At 41.9% G+C, this 14246-nt stretch overlaps 1 protein-coding gene across 1 annotated transcript in view; it reads right to left on the bottom strand.

Moving 5' to 3' along the window:
• MYO16 (myosin XVI) overlaps positions 1-14246 on the bottom strand; it is a 437386-nt gene that overhangs the window by 333832 nt on the left and 89308 nt on the right. The gene's annotated exons all lie outside the window — the stretch shown is intronic.

The raw sequence follows: 14246 nt of genomic DNA, 5'->3' as shown, positions 1-14246 counted from the left end.
GCTAAAATGCAAAGTCAATTTACATAAAGTAATCTACAATGCATGTTAGAAATCACGTAGCCTGCTCTTCTTCAAAGGACTGTTTTGATAAATGAGTGTTTCAGTCTATAAATTTCGTAGAGACTGTTATTTCTGGGCATTACAATTAAGCCAATAGATCCTGTTATTTTATTAGTTAAACTGAGTCTATTTTATAACCGTGTTGATTTATAGATTCTCTAACCCTTAAGTGTCATTAGTCAGTATATTGCAATTCTACATAGAAATATCAATACATTCTATAACTCATCTATTAGAACTAGCAGTTCAGAATTATGGTCAACACGAGTCAGCGCACACACAGAAGAAGGCTGCGTTGTTCCTGGTGCCCTGCCCAGATCCCCCTCACTGGCCGGTGCACCAGCATCCTCAGCTGCTCTGAGTATTGGCTGCTAATTACTCAGAGTTGTTCCCTTCTCTGGAGAATCCTCTGCCAGGCTGTCTCCCAGGGAGTGGAAGACTCTACCCATACACTGTCAGCCACAGTCACTGAATGCCTTACACAGAGGTGCTAAAACATGCCCCCCTGCTCTTCTTCCCAAGTTGACCCAAAATGATGAATTACTTTGAGCTGTGTTGTAGGATTGTGAACTCAGTATAGAGCTTAAGCTTAATAAACAGTTATGAAATAACATCATCAATGAACAGAATATATAAAGAACAAATAACTCTTACAAATCAACAACAACAAAATCAAATAACCAAATTAAACAATGGACAAATGACTTGAATAGACATTTCTTCCAAGTAATATACAGGTGGCCAACAAGCCAATAAAAAGATGCTCAAATCACTAATCATCAGAGAAATGCAGGTCAAAACCGCAATGAGATATCTATCAACTTACGTCCATTAGAGGGTCTATTAGCAAAACAAAACAAAACCAGAAAATAAAAACTGTTGGCAAGAATGTGAAAGAAATTGGAAATTGGAAATCTTGGGCATGGTTAGTGGGATTGTAAAATGGTACAACTGCTATGGAAAACAGTATTGAGTTTCCTCAAAAAATTAAAGATAGAACTAGCATATGATCTAGCAACCCCACTCTGGGTATGAAACAAAAGAATTGAAAGCAGGATCTCAACAGAGATTTGCTCACCTATATTTATTACAGCATTGTTCACAATAACTGAGAGGTCGAAGCAACCTAAATGTCCACAGACAAATGAATGGATAAACAAAATATGTATATATGGAATATATATAAGTACTTTCCACGTTATGGAATATTATTCAGCCTTTAAAAAAAGGAAATCCTGTCGCATGCTATAAAATGGATCAACCTTGAAGACATTATGCTAAATGCAATAAGCCAGTCCCCAAAAGACAAATACTATATGATTTCACTTATATGAGTCGTCTAATTCATAGAAACAGAAAGTGAAACCAAGCAGGACCCTGTGAGGTCTTCCAGGGAACAGACCTGGTGTCCCCCACCTCTTGTTTACAGAGAGTTTGAGCCTCCTAGGCCTCCTCTGAGTTCAAAAGAGCAAATAATCAGAGAAGTGAGAAAATGTAGAAACAAAGGAAAAAGTTAAGCAAGACAAAATAATGCTCACCTCCTCCAGGGATAGAAATCATATCCTGGGCTATATCCTTGAGTTGTTTTGCAGATACTAAAACCCCTACTGGGTGGAAGGAGTTATGCTGACCACCAGCGCATAGACCCCAGACTGACTGGAACCAGAAGGTGAATGATATTGACTAACTCCCCAAATACCACCTGATTACCTCACCACCAACAATCAGAAGAATGTCCACCAGCTGATCAAGTACCCTGCAACCCAATCCTCTCCCTCATCCTGCCTTTAAAGACCCTTCTCTGAAAGTCGTTGGGGAGTTCAGGTCTTCTGAGCATGAGCTGCCCGTTCTCCATGCTTGGTACCCGACAATAAACACTGTGCTTTCCTTCACTGCAACCCAGTGTCAGTAGATTGGCTTTATGGCTCATTGGGTGAGGAACCCAAATTTGGTTCTGGTTCCACGACAAAAATAGAACAATGGAAAAAAAAATAGAATGATAGTTACCAGGGGCTAGGGGAAGAGGGAAAGAGGGAGTTGTTAGTTAATGGGTATAGAGAATCAGATTTTAAAGATGAAAACATTTTGGAGATCTGTGGCGTAGGAATGTGAATATGCTTCATACTACTGAACTGGACCCTTTAAAATGCTTAAGGTGGTAAATTCTATTTTAGATTTTTTTTTAACCATAATAAAATAAGTGGGGGAAAAAGAGAATAAGACACAAAGGGCTGCATCACAGGATATTTAAAAACACAAACATATTTTTAAGTATTTTGTGGAAAATGCAGTTGCAAACTTGTTGTTCATTCCACTTCATACAATGTTTGCTATGAACTCCAGGAAGGTACCTGTCTGGGAAGGAAATTAACATGCTTACATACGGGTGTGACACACACTCATGCACCCAACAACTCTCCTGGCAGAAATTTCACTCTCAGAATCAATTGTTATAACATGCTCCCAAAGATATTTTTACTGCCTATACAATGACGATGAAACAAAGGAAAAGTAAAGGATTTTCAAAGACAAGAGTGTAATCAATTTCAACATGCTTCCCTAGAGCCTTAAAACAAAATCTTTTTAAGCACTGAAGTTTTCTTAAAAATGCTAAATTTTAACATCCTAGTAATCAAACTGCAGGTCCATATCCCTCTTTGTAGAGCAAAAAATAGTACAAAGAAATATTTTGGGAAGATATAGATGTTATGCCCTAAAATATCTCAGGATTTAGGTCGACAACGCCTGTCTCATGTAACCATGCACTGAAACACTTCTCTGAAAAATGGAGAAATAAACTTAAACAATTTAAATTCTTCCCAAGAAAATCAACAATATTTTTCATCTCACTACTTTACTGATATCTCCAAAATTTTTAATTTATGTATCAAGAGGCCATTTCTTGGGTTTCCATCCAATTATTAGGGCATGATTTTCTAGTGAGAGAATGTGAAAAAATGTTTTCCCTTTAAATTAAAATGGAAATGAAGCAAATCTATACAACATAAAAAATACTGCACATTCTAAATTACATATATATACACAACAATCTATAATTTTTCACTTTTAATATTTTTGTTACTGTATTTCTTTAATAACAAGTGATTTGATTATGATAAATAACTTTCCAGTGGAACTAGATTTACAGTCATAATTATTTTCAGGATTTGTTTCGGGGTAACAATAAAACTGCAGATTGTTGCCCTGCGGTGGTGATATTCCTGGTTCATTATCCAAGTGGACCCGCATGTCTATCAAATCTATGGTTAATGGTAGGCACCACATTATGGATGCTCTGTCCTGTGTCATCAATAGCTCCACAATCATGCCCACGTGCTGATGCCCAGCACACTGATTTACCCTGATACACAAAGCACCGAATGCCCAGGCTCCGTTTCGGAGACAACCCAGTTAATATTCAGGATCTTCAGAGTTCAGTGATTTGGAATCCCATCTCCGGAGATCAACAATTACCTGATCATTTACTCACTCAGTGAGAACTTCTCTGGGGAAGTCTAGCCTCTTTAAGGTCAGAACTGCCTACTGATTGCTGTTCTCAGGTGCTTGGAATGGCCAACCGTATGGCTGAAATCAAACTCTGTCTTTTCCTGAATGCGCCTGGTTTTGTAAACACCATGCTCCCTGCACTGGTGTCTCCAAGATTTGGAACTGAAATCACTGTCTTGTCCCTTCCAAGGGAGGGCCATGCTATGACATCAGAACAGTCTCAGACAAGGCTGAATTCCTGGATAGCTCAAGAGAGGAGCTCTCTTTAGCATCATAGTCAACAAATAGATTTAGACCCTCTACCACTAAATATACATTTTTGGGCCCTCAAACTTTAAATAACCTTCTACTCTGAATCCACATCTACACATTTCATCCCTAGTCAACATCTTCAATTCTGCCAGACGATTTGTTTAATAGACAAACTCCCTGGTGTTCAGACTGTCTCAGAATGGGATTCCTGCCGATTTCAACACACTAGTTTCTTCCCAAGAGGCTTAAGGTCATGAAAGTCTGAACTCGAGCAATAAAATGGCAGGTAAGGTAGATAAGAGAGACTATGAGATGAAAGAACTTTAAAGAGATGGTGACCAAACCCTGCTGGGTGATAAGGGAGGGAGTTGGGTGAGAGATGCCACTGAATTTCCAAACTGCAGGAGTAAAGGAGACTCCATTAAAGAGGCTATGTCACTGGTTTTGGAAGAGGGGCAAATAGATGTGTGTGTACAACCATGACTAATATCTGTCAATTAATCAATTGACATGTACATGCACTTATGGTGTTAATAGCGCACCAGTAGGAACTATGCCACAAGAAATTGGAATATTTTATGGATATCGGCTGTATAATTTTTTAAACCAGTTATAGGTTCATGCAGATAAACAACAAGTCTCACCCCGATCCTGATTAACTACTATATATTTTAAAACTTAATGAAAAATGAGGGAAAGCTGTATTATGTGAATTTTAAAGGGGTGCATTTGATTATTTCCAAATGATCTCGAAATTACCAATATTGTCTCTTTCTGACACATCATGGCAGTCACAGAACATTTTAACAAAACAGTGCCTTGGCACATCTTAATGCTAACTTTTAAATGTTACAGAGCGACACTATTTAGCTAGTCATTAGTTAAGGGGAGACACGGGGATTTGCCTTAATGTAGAGTTGGCGTTATTTCCATAGCTTTTAATACTGCCCTTTCATGCAACACTTCTACAGCTGATTTTAAATTGCAAATAAACAAAAACATTTTCTAAATGTAAAATAGGGCTATGTGGCTTATCTGTGTGCCTCTGACATCTGTGGACACATGTTCAAAATTAACAGAATAACACGGAAGGACAAGAGGACTAAATCCTATGGTAAGCAGAGAAGATAAAACCCAAAGAAATTAAGGAAGTCGTGTGCCACCAAAACCAAAATGGAATCAAACAAACAAACAGAAGAAGCCCCTCCTCTGTCTAATTTTCTTGCTTCCTTCCACAGAACCAACATTTTCTCCTCATGCAGACTTGGGATCACAAGCTCAGGATTCAGAAACTCCGTGGGCCCCGGTGCGCGGGCCACGCCAGGCAGCTGGAGTCTCAGGCAGAGCTGCAGTGAGGCAGGGAGTGAATTCTTGACCTTGAAAACACCCCTAAGAAGGGCTTCCTGCCTCGCTCCTGAATGCTCACCTCCCTGGGCCCTGAGATTGGAAACCTGCAGTCACTGATTTTCCTTTCTCCGTGGCTCCAGCATCACGTGGTGGCTCGCATGGGTGGAGGTCGGGTCATGCAAGGTCAGAGAGAGGCTAAAGGGTGAGGCTGGGCGTGCTGGGCTCCACTGTCACCCGGGATCAAATGCAGTCCTTTCAGCTGCTCCGAGTCTCCAGACCTACCGTCCTCTGTGACCCCATCCATGTTGGTCTGTCTTGTCCTTTGTTACTTGGTGTATTTGCGCTCAGAGTCACAGCCGGCAAGAAGCGCTGCTAGAGAGCTTCTCTCCAGAATTCTTGTAGCTACCTGAGACATTGCTCCACAGCCCGCGGGGGTTTGACGGGCAAGGCGGCGTAAGGAGCTCTAAGGCAGAGGCAGGCAAGACGGACATCTCTGAACGTCAAGAAATACCCAAGGAAGGGGCGTACATGCCATTTCAACACAGAGAATTGTTGTAGATACAATAGGAACATAAAAAAAGTGTAAAATACAACTTTGTTACAGAACGTTATTGACAGTCATGATGTGAACTGCATTTCCATCTATCATATATTATTGTAAGTGCCATTAATATGTGTCCAATATTGTTCATGTTAAGTTTGGTTTTAACACCAAGTCAGGTGTGCTGCATAATCAGTCTCTCGTTGCCTGAGGGTCTCCAGACCCAGCCTAGACCTGGCGCAAGCACGCCTTGCCCCGCGAGTGAGGGACCCAGCGCTGCCTGCAGAGATGCAGGGATGTGGGGCGGATAAGGGGGGAGGGAGGAGGGGTCCCTGATGGACTGAGGGACTTCCACAGACACCTATGGAGTGAATAGACATGGTATCATTAACCATGTGTACAATAAATGCTACTTTCCATGCAGTTATTTTATGGTTCATTTGCAGTGATTTTTTAAGGCAGTACTGTTTCGCAGTTTTGATATTAAAATTTTGCGATGATTTGCTAAATTCAAATAATATTTGAAGATTTTTAGGTCTAAAAGTCTTTATATTATAGGTTCTGTATCAAGTCAAGATATCTTTGGCCATTTTGCTAAAAAAGAAAATTTGAATGTCAAACTGACGCCATGGTAGTTTTTGTTAGCTTTAAATCATTTCTGCTTTAGCCTTTTTAAAAGAAAAATAAAATTATGTTGTTTATATTGTCATTAAATTATACAATCAAACAAACAAACAGATAAAAAAAGCAGACCCTGCCTCCAAACACCGTAATGCTTGTGTTCTTGCCTGAAGATCTCTCATTCCTTTGGGAAGTCCTCTTTCTCCATCTCCATTGTCCAGAAATGTCTGACCTGAGTGACCCATTTCCTTGCTGGCCACTTCCTCCTGTACTATGGCTTAAATAAAATCAATATGCCAAGGACCCATGTTTGTCTTAAATGGACCCGTCTCACCTCAACGGCAGATGTGAGCCACACTCCAGCTTACAACTCTGCTGTCCACTCCTATGCTTAAAGGGTTTTAATAGGCTCCAGTCACTCTCAGGAGAAGTCTAACATGGTCATACAGAGAGCAGGTCCTTGGCAACCTAGACCGTCAGGTTTAGGAGGGAAGAGCATAGATTCGCTTTGGACATTTCAAGTTTGACCCTAGATAGGATGTGGTGGCCTGCTTGGGTTTGGATGGTGTGTCCTCGGTGATTCTGACAAAAGCACAGCCAGGGATGCTTTCCTGGACCACCCACAAAGATGATGGAGATGCAATAATCCAACTAGGACGGGTATGAAGAAGAAAAGAGTAAAGCACAGAATTTTTCATGAACCAGACAACCAGTTCTGTTAATTCTTTCTTACACGTATCTCTCGAAATCAGACCAGGGCTCAACGCCTTTACTTATGCCATCTTGATTTAAGCTGCCACCTGGTTTACTGCCTGATCTGCCCCTGTTTTCAGTCTCTCCTTTAATCTGTCCTCTATGTTGCTACCAGAAGGACAGATCTAAAGCACTAACCCAGTCATATATCCCTCACTCTTTAAAATCACTCCGTGGGCCCCTTTGCATGACAAATAACATAAAAACTCATCACACGTGCACAAATATGGAGCGTTGTTTTTTCTCCACCACGGGGCACTCCTTTGCTTGTTCTTTGGCTGGAGCACACACGTACAACGCCGTGTTCGGTTCAGGGCTCTCCTCTCCCTGGTTTCCTCTCCCTCTGATCTTCAGTAAAGGCCTCCTCATCCTTAAATGCCTTGGCACGCACGCTAAGAAGGCGGGCCCAGCTCCTGGCACCCATGCCCCAAGGCCGAACTCGGTGCCCTTGCCCTTCCTCCTCCCGTAACTCTGCCTTACAGAGCTGGGGCCAAAGTGCTGACTCACTTTTCTGTCTTCTCTCTAGATTGCGAATCTCTTGCAGAAGAGAGATGTATTTATACCTCTGCACGGAGGGCACTGCATGAGGTCTGGTGTGAGGGGATGATGGAATCACTGGAAAACAACAGATGTAGATGGAAATCGGGAGAAGGACCTGGAAGGGCAGTGTGGGTCAGACTACAAGGACGGTTTTTTCAGGAAATAAACTGAAGGGAGACTTAAGACGTTAGAGGCGGCTGCTGAGTTGAACAAGGCAAGTATTTTGCAACAAATGGGGAACAAAAAGGAGAGTTTGACATGTCAGTGCAATAATGGTATGGAAGCTAAAATGCAGTGATTGGGTGGCAAGACATCTGAGGGACATATACAGATAACTTTTCTAAGAAGTTTGGAAGTAAAGGTAAGTGGAGGTGTGGGATATTAGTTTAAGTAGATAAGAACATTGGAAGAAAAAGTAGTATTTACTTATAGACTTGGGAAGTATTAATAAAATGTTAAACAAAAAAGTTAACTTCTGAGAGCCTAGCTTCTCTGAGTGAACCATGTGAAACACAGCCAGCCCTGCCTCAGGGCCTTAGCACTTGCTGTTTCCTCTGCTTGGCACATTTTTCCCACACATCTTCACATCCTCACTTTATTCAGTCCCTCAGAGGTCACTTCTCAAGAGAGGTTGTCCCGAAACAACCTACTTAAAATTGTCCCTCTCTTGTTCTGTTCCCAGGTCACTCATTAGATCTTTTAACTTTTTAGTTTTCTTTACATCAGTTGCTGATACCAATCTTTTTTATCTACATTTGCTTCCTTATTTGCAATCTGTCTCTCCCCTGGTGTGGGGAATTCAAGATGGGAGGGATGCTAGCTAACTTTATTCTCCTTGTATCCTGAGCCCTGAGACCAGTGCTTGGAAAAGCATAGGAGATCAATAATCTTTCTTGACTTCATTAATGTATGAATTCATGAATGAATGAGACAGAAGGCAAATGAAACCCACTTAATCTCTCCAGCTCAGTTTGGCTGCCGTGGAACACTTACACCCCTCAAGGGACACTAGGGTGAGCCAATCATTGAAAGCATAAAGAGTCTCCTTTCATTCATCAAAGAACCTACAGAAAGAGAGGGCATCACATTAGCATAACAGACGTCAAACAGGCCGTGAGTGTGGAGACATAATGACCAGCTTTTAATAATGCAATGTCAACGTGGTAGCAACACAGAAAGATAATCATGGATGGACCGTCAGAGCGCAAGTGGTCATGACACGCCTAAGAGTCTGAATAGAAGTGAAAGACATGAACAATGCAGCCAAACATTGAACAACAGATACGTATGATAGTAATGTGTTACTTTATACGTTGTCTTCTACTCTGTTTCTTTGCAACTGATGACACAAGAAGGGTAGACACAGATATAAAATACAGCTAGCTAGCCAGCTAGAGAGAGGCGTTGGGTTTACGGCTTGGATATTGACACAGATACCTGACATTAAAGATACAGCTTTAGTAGCACGTTTAGTGATTTCTGTCTTGTTCTCAGTTGTGTTGGGTTTATCAGGCTTAGATTCATCACTAATATGAGAGCTTTATTTATTCTCTTTATTTTAAAAATGTTCAACAAAATCTTAATAAAGTAATAAAATATTTATATACATGTACAAAATATTCATATAATTATCAATATACTGTTATAAAGGCAGGACCAGTTTGGAGCAGCTGTGTTATGTACTGAAACTAATTTATTTCATAGAATTATAGATACTATTGATCTACAGATCTTACTCTAATATACTGTTAAATTTAAATTACTGAGCATTATTTTTTAAACCTGATTGGGGATTTTTTTGAAGTTTAAGACTAGTTGAATACTTTTAATGTTGAATGGAAAAGCAAGGATCTGAGAATGTCTAAGGAAAGTATGAAAAATTAATCAGAAGGGACTGGGCTTATTATATGTTAAAGTTACTATAAAGACGCACTAACCAAAAGACTGTGGCCAGCAACTAGCCGAATGGGTCAGGGTAACTCCGAAGCCAGGAGCAGATGTAAGCACATTTAAGAATTAAAAATTTTGAACTGGGAGTTCGAAATTTGTAGATACTGACAGGCATATGTAGAATAGATAAACAAAATCATACTGTACAGCACAGGGAAGTATATACAAGATCCTGTGGTAGCTCACAGCAAAAAAAAAAATGTGATAATGAATATATGTATGTTCATGTATAACTGAAAAATTGTGCTCTACACTGGAAATTGATACAACATTGTAAAATGACTATAACTCAATTAAAAATGTGAAAAAAAGAAAAAAAGAATAAAATAAAATGTGACAAAAATGGAATTTCACTTTTTTTTCTTTTTGCAGGAGGGGGTAATTAGGTTTATTTATTTATTTGTGTATGTATTTAATGGAGGCACTGGGGATTGAACCCAGGACCTCATGTATGCTAAGCACACACTCTACCCCTGAGCTCTACCTTCCCCTGCAAAAGTGGAATTTCAATTCAGTGGATATGGTGTGTGTAGAAATGGAAAAAAAAAAAAAGTGACCATCTTATATCACACAGACATCTTAATTTTACAAGGATTAGAATACAAAACATAAAAATTAAAGTTAAGAATAAGATGTAAAAGATTAATCACTTAGCTTTAGGAAAAATTAGCAACCCCAAGAAGTAAATCAAACCAAAGTCTATAATAGAAAAGAGAGACATCATTTCTACACAATTATTAGAAAATTAGATGCCAAGTAACACGCCAGAGACAAAAGAAACAAGTAGGAAGCTCTCCTCAGCACATATCCAGAAAAATGTTAATAGTCCTCAATATAAAAGATCACACAATATTGATAAGAAAAAGATAAATAATTCAATATAAAAATGAAAACAGATATGAAGAAATAAGGCCAATGAAAAGGGGGGAAACTTCTTCAGACACATTAAAGTAAAAGCAGAGCCTTGTGAGAAACTCCTTCCCTGCAGAGCTGACAACACATGACGAGAGACCGAGCATCTCAGGGTGGCAAAGGCGCGGGCATGTGGGTTTCCGCGGGTGACGGCAGTCTCCGGTGCGATAGCTCATTGCAAAGAAACCTGGCGGTTTCTATGGCTCTTAAAAGCCACGTGCAATTGGATTCAGCAGTACCACTGTTGTGAATCAACACCCCAGCAATACAAGCCAAAAATGTTCAAATATAATGTCTTAATGCCTATCAAAAAAGAGAGAGTTTATAAACAAATAGTTTAACAAATGCTAAGGAATATTACTTAGCTATCAAAAAAGAACACCTTGATGTATCTTCATTAGCCTTAGGCATGTCTTCATTAGCTGGAAAATACGTCCACATTGTTAAGGGAGAGAGAGAAACGTCTGAGTTAAAGGAATATATTTGGGAAAATATAGATGGTGTTTAAACCACAGGAATGGATGAGGTCACCAGGGACTTTGCGAAGTGTCAGGGCCAAGCTCTAAAGAGAGAAAGCCAGCAAAGAGGCAGAGGAAAAGCCATCAGGGAATTAGGAGAAAAATCCCCAGAACTATAAAAAGAGGAAGTGAAGCCATGTGAGACATTGAGCAACACAGGGAAGGACCAACGTGCCCTGAATTTGGCCACATCAAGGTGGCTTAACCAAAGTGGATTCAGTGGGGTGGTGAATGGAGGAACCTGCAGAATGGAAAGGGGGCATACCAATTTTCCCACGTGACCATGAAAACAGAGAAATGAGTTGGTGGCCGGAAAGAAATGTGAGGTCAAGGGGGACTGTCTGTATTTAAACTGATGGAAATGGTTCAGTGGAGAGAGGCTGGCGGTTCAGGAGAGTAAGAGATAAAGGCAGGGGATAGGCTCCAAGGGATGAAGTCCAGAGCACGTCAGCTCTGGATCCGAGGAGGAACTATTCAGGATTACCAGACAGAAGTGAGCACAGAGGAAGGCCGGGCCGGCACCTTTGTCGACCTGACGGTGGGAAAACGCAGGACTTACACCTGATGGTTTCCGTCTCCTCAGGGTGGGAGGTCCAGGGGGTCTCTAGGTCTGAGTGACCATGCCTACTGGGAAACATGTAAGAGTGTGGGACAGTGTTGTCCATCCGGGATTAAAATGAAATCAGTCTGCCTGTGCTCTGACAGCCTCCCTCAGCGACCACCCGGCTGCTGTGGTGTCAGGACGGACAAGTAGGAAAGCTGGGGTCAACCTGGGATAGGCGTTTGTCGCTTGAGCATAGCAGAGGGAGGTGAGGGCGAGGGAGTGGAGGGGCTCAGGGCGGCCAGGGGCTCTGGAGGGGGCCTTGCACGGGAGCAGCAGGGAGCTGCTGAACTGCTGCCCCGGGGGGCTTAAACAAGTGAAGGGCATGGACAGCCAGGAGAAGGTCTGGGAAGACGGTTTAGCAGAAGTAGCATTTAGGAGAATGACAAGAAAAGAAATAAGCTGACCTTGCTATTGTAAAATGTGTTTAATATGCAAAACAGCGGCCTTTTCTGGTGTAACTCCTCCTTGGTTAGCAGGTCTGGAGTACACCTCTTTTACATCACTTTAACCCTCCTCCGACTTCAAACGGTGCTGTCCCAACCCCATATACTGAAAGATGAAGTCAACCTGGGGAGACAGAAGCCAGGTGCAGCTGGCCCCGCCCCTGGATTCCCGAGGCACATGAGGGAGCGTAACAGGGCAGACCTCAAGCTTCCGCTCCAGGCTGTTGAGAGGAAGCCAGGAGGCAGCTGCAAGGTTGCACGAGGCCCTAGGACTCTGTGAGCCCGTGACTGCCCTGAGCCCCGCCCCTCATTTCTGCTTGGCCCTCAGCTGGGCTTCTGGCCAAGTTCACACGTCACTCTCACCAAGCACAACTGAGTCTCGCGACAGACCCAGCAGAGGCCCTTCTTGACACGGGAGACATCAGCACGCTGTGTCGTGGTGTTCCTAAACTCTCCTGCTACGTCTTGCTTCCACAATCAATGTCTATACTCTCGTTTTTAACATTTCTATATAAGACACATGGAGCGTGTAGAATTAGGCCAGGTCCCGTGGAGGCAGAAGGGGACGTGCGTGGTGACATGGGTCTCGGCCACTTCTTTCTCTGAATAGTCTTTCTTACACTGTCTTAAAGCTCTGTTTTCCTGACTGTATAAGTAACACATGCCCATTGTAGACAATTTTTAAAATACAGAATAGTTTATAAAAGTAACTGATAACTATAATTAATTATACAAATAACATATATTTAATTAGTCATAATTAATATATCAATATTTAGAGATGAATAACTAATTATAATTGATAATTCTAATGGCGAGTTATAATTATAATAACCAGTTACAATGATAGCTAATTATAATTATAATAACTGGACAATTCCATAAGCCAGAGTTAACTACTGTTGAAATTTGAGTTTTGACCTTTTCAGTAAACATGTGCTTTACAATGAAATAATGAATGTTTCCCTAGATGATGAAAAGCTCCCTGGGCGCATTCTCCACTGGGATCCCAGCATCCCGCCCTAAGGCTCCCTTACAAGGATCATGTGTGGTTCTGTTGTTCAATGTGTTCAGGAGCTCTGGCTCCTTCCCGGAATTAGTCCACTTCCCGCACTGCTGCCCAGCTCCGAGGTGGACATGGGGCGCCATGCACAAGGGCCAGGGAGAAAAGCAGGCGTGTGGAAGACACAGAACTCACGCACAGAAAGGATGGAGCATGAAGAACACAGCCGCCAGCTCGCCTCACCAAGGGATTGCGTCAGTATAAGGGACACGGGGACACACTGTGCTAACACTTTCTGCATCAGAAACAATCATTAAACTGTGGGTTATGATCCTTATCAATAAGCCCTTCTGATTCTGGAAATGCCCGCCCCCACTTTTCCTTCTATATTCTACTTATCCTTCAGGATCCAGCTCAAGACAACAAAAGGTCCCTAGATGAGGGGCACACAATGACATATAACCTCTGACCCCCGGAGCGTGCTGTCCCACGCTGCCAGAGAGGTTAGCATTCAACAGTTTTCATGTTTCTTTCCCATTTTCTAGATGTTGCCAAACGCAGAGCTTAGAACGCGGTCGGATCTTTAGAAAGCAGTCGGGAATTACTTTGATAAACTCTGCAGGAACATTTTTTCCCAGGTATTTGGAACATTTCACTGCTCATTAATTTCAGGTTTCATCTGGACTGCAGGAATTATCACTCACACCTCCACTGGCCAGGCATCATCACTTCTAATTTTCTAAAACTCTAAACTCAAATAGTCCCGCTGAAACAAACGTAAGGCAGGAAAGATCAGTCTCACGTTATATTTGGTGACCCTCTGCTCCCTAAACCCCGACATTCACACCACTCTCTCCCTTTGTCCTTCTGCCCCATGCCCCACAGCCACCTTCCTCCAGGCGCGTGCCTCCTGCCCAGGGGCACCCATGGTCCTTGTAGAAATGGTGCTGAGGGTTTCAGGAACTTCTCTGCAGAGGCACAGAGAGGAGAAACCATGACATTCTGCTGGTGTAGTAAAACACGGCGGTGGGGGGTGGCGACACAAAACCCAGCCAAGGGCGCCGTCCTCCGTGAATGTCACCAAGACGAGAACCCCAAGATATCAGAGGTTAACAAAAGATGCTTCTCATCATTCCTAAATATGCTGCTGATTCTCACAAAGTAATTTTTATTAATTAAAAAGCCAATTTTCAAA

The sequence above is a fragment of the Camelus bactrianus genome, chromosome 14, assembly GCF_048773025.1.
Source record: "Camelus bactrianus isolate YW-2024 breed Bactrian camel chromosome 14, ASM4877302v1, whole genome shotgun sequence".
Classification (NCBI taxonomy): Eukaryota; Metazoa; Chordata; class Mammalia; order Artiodactyla; family Camelidae; genus Camelus; species Camelus bactrianus.
Note: the sequence above shows the minus strand (reverse complement) of the source record. Positions and strands in the feature narration are given on the sequence as shown.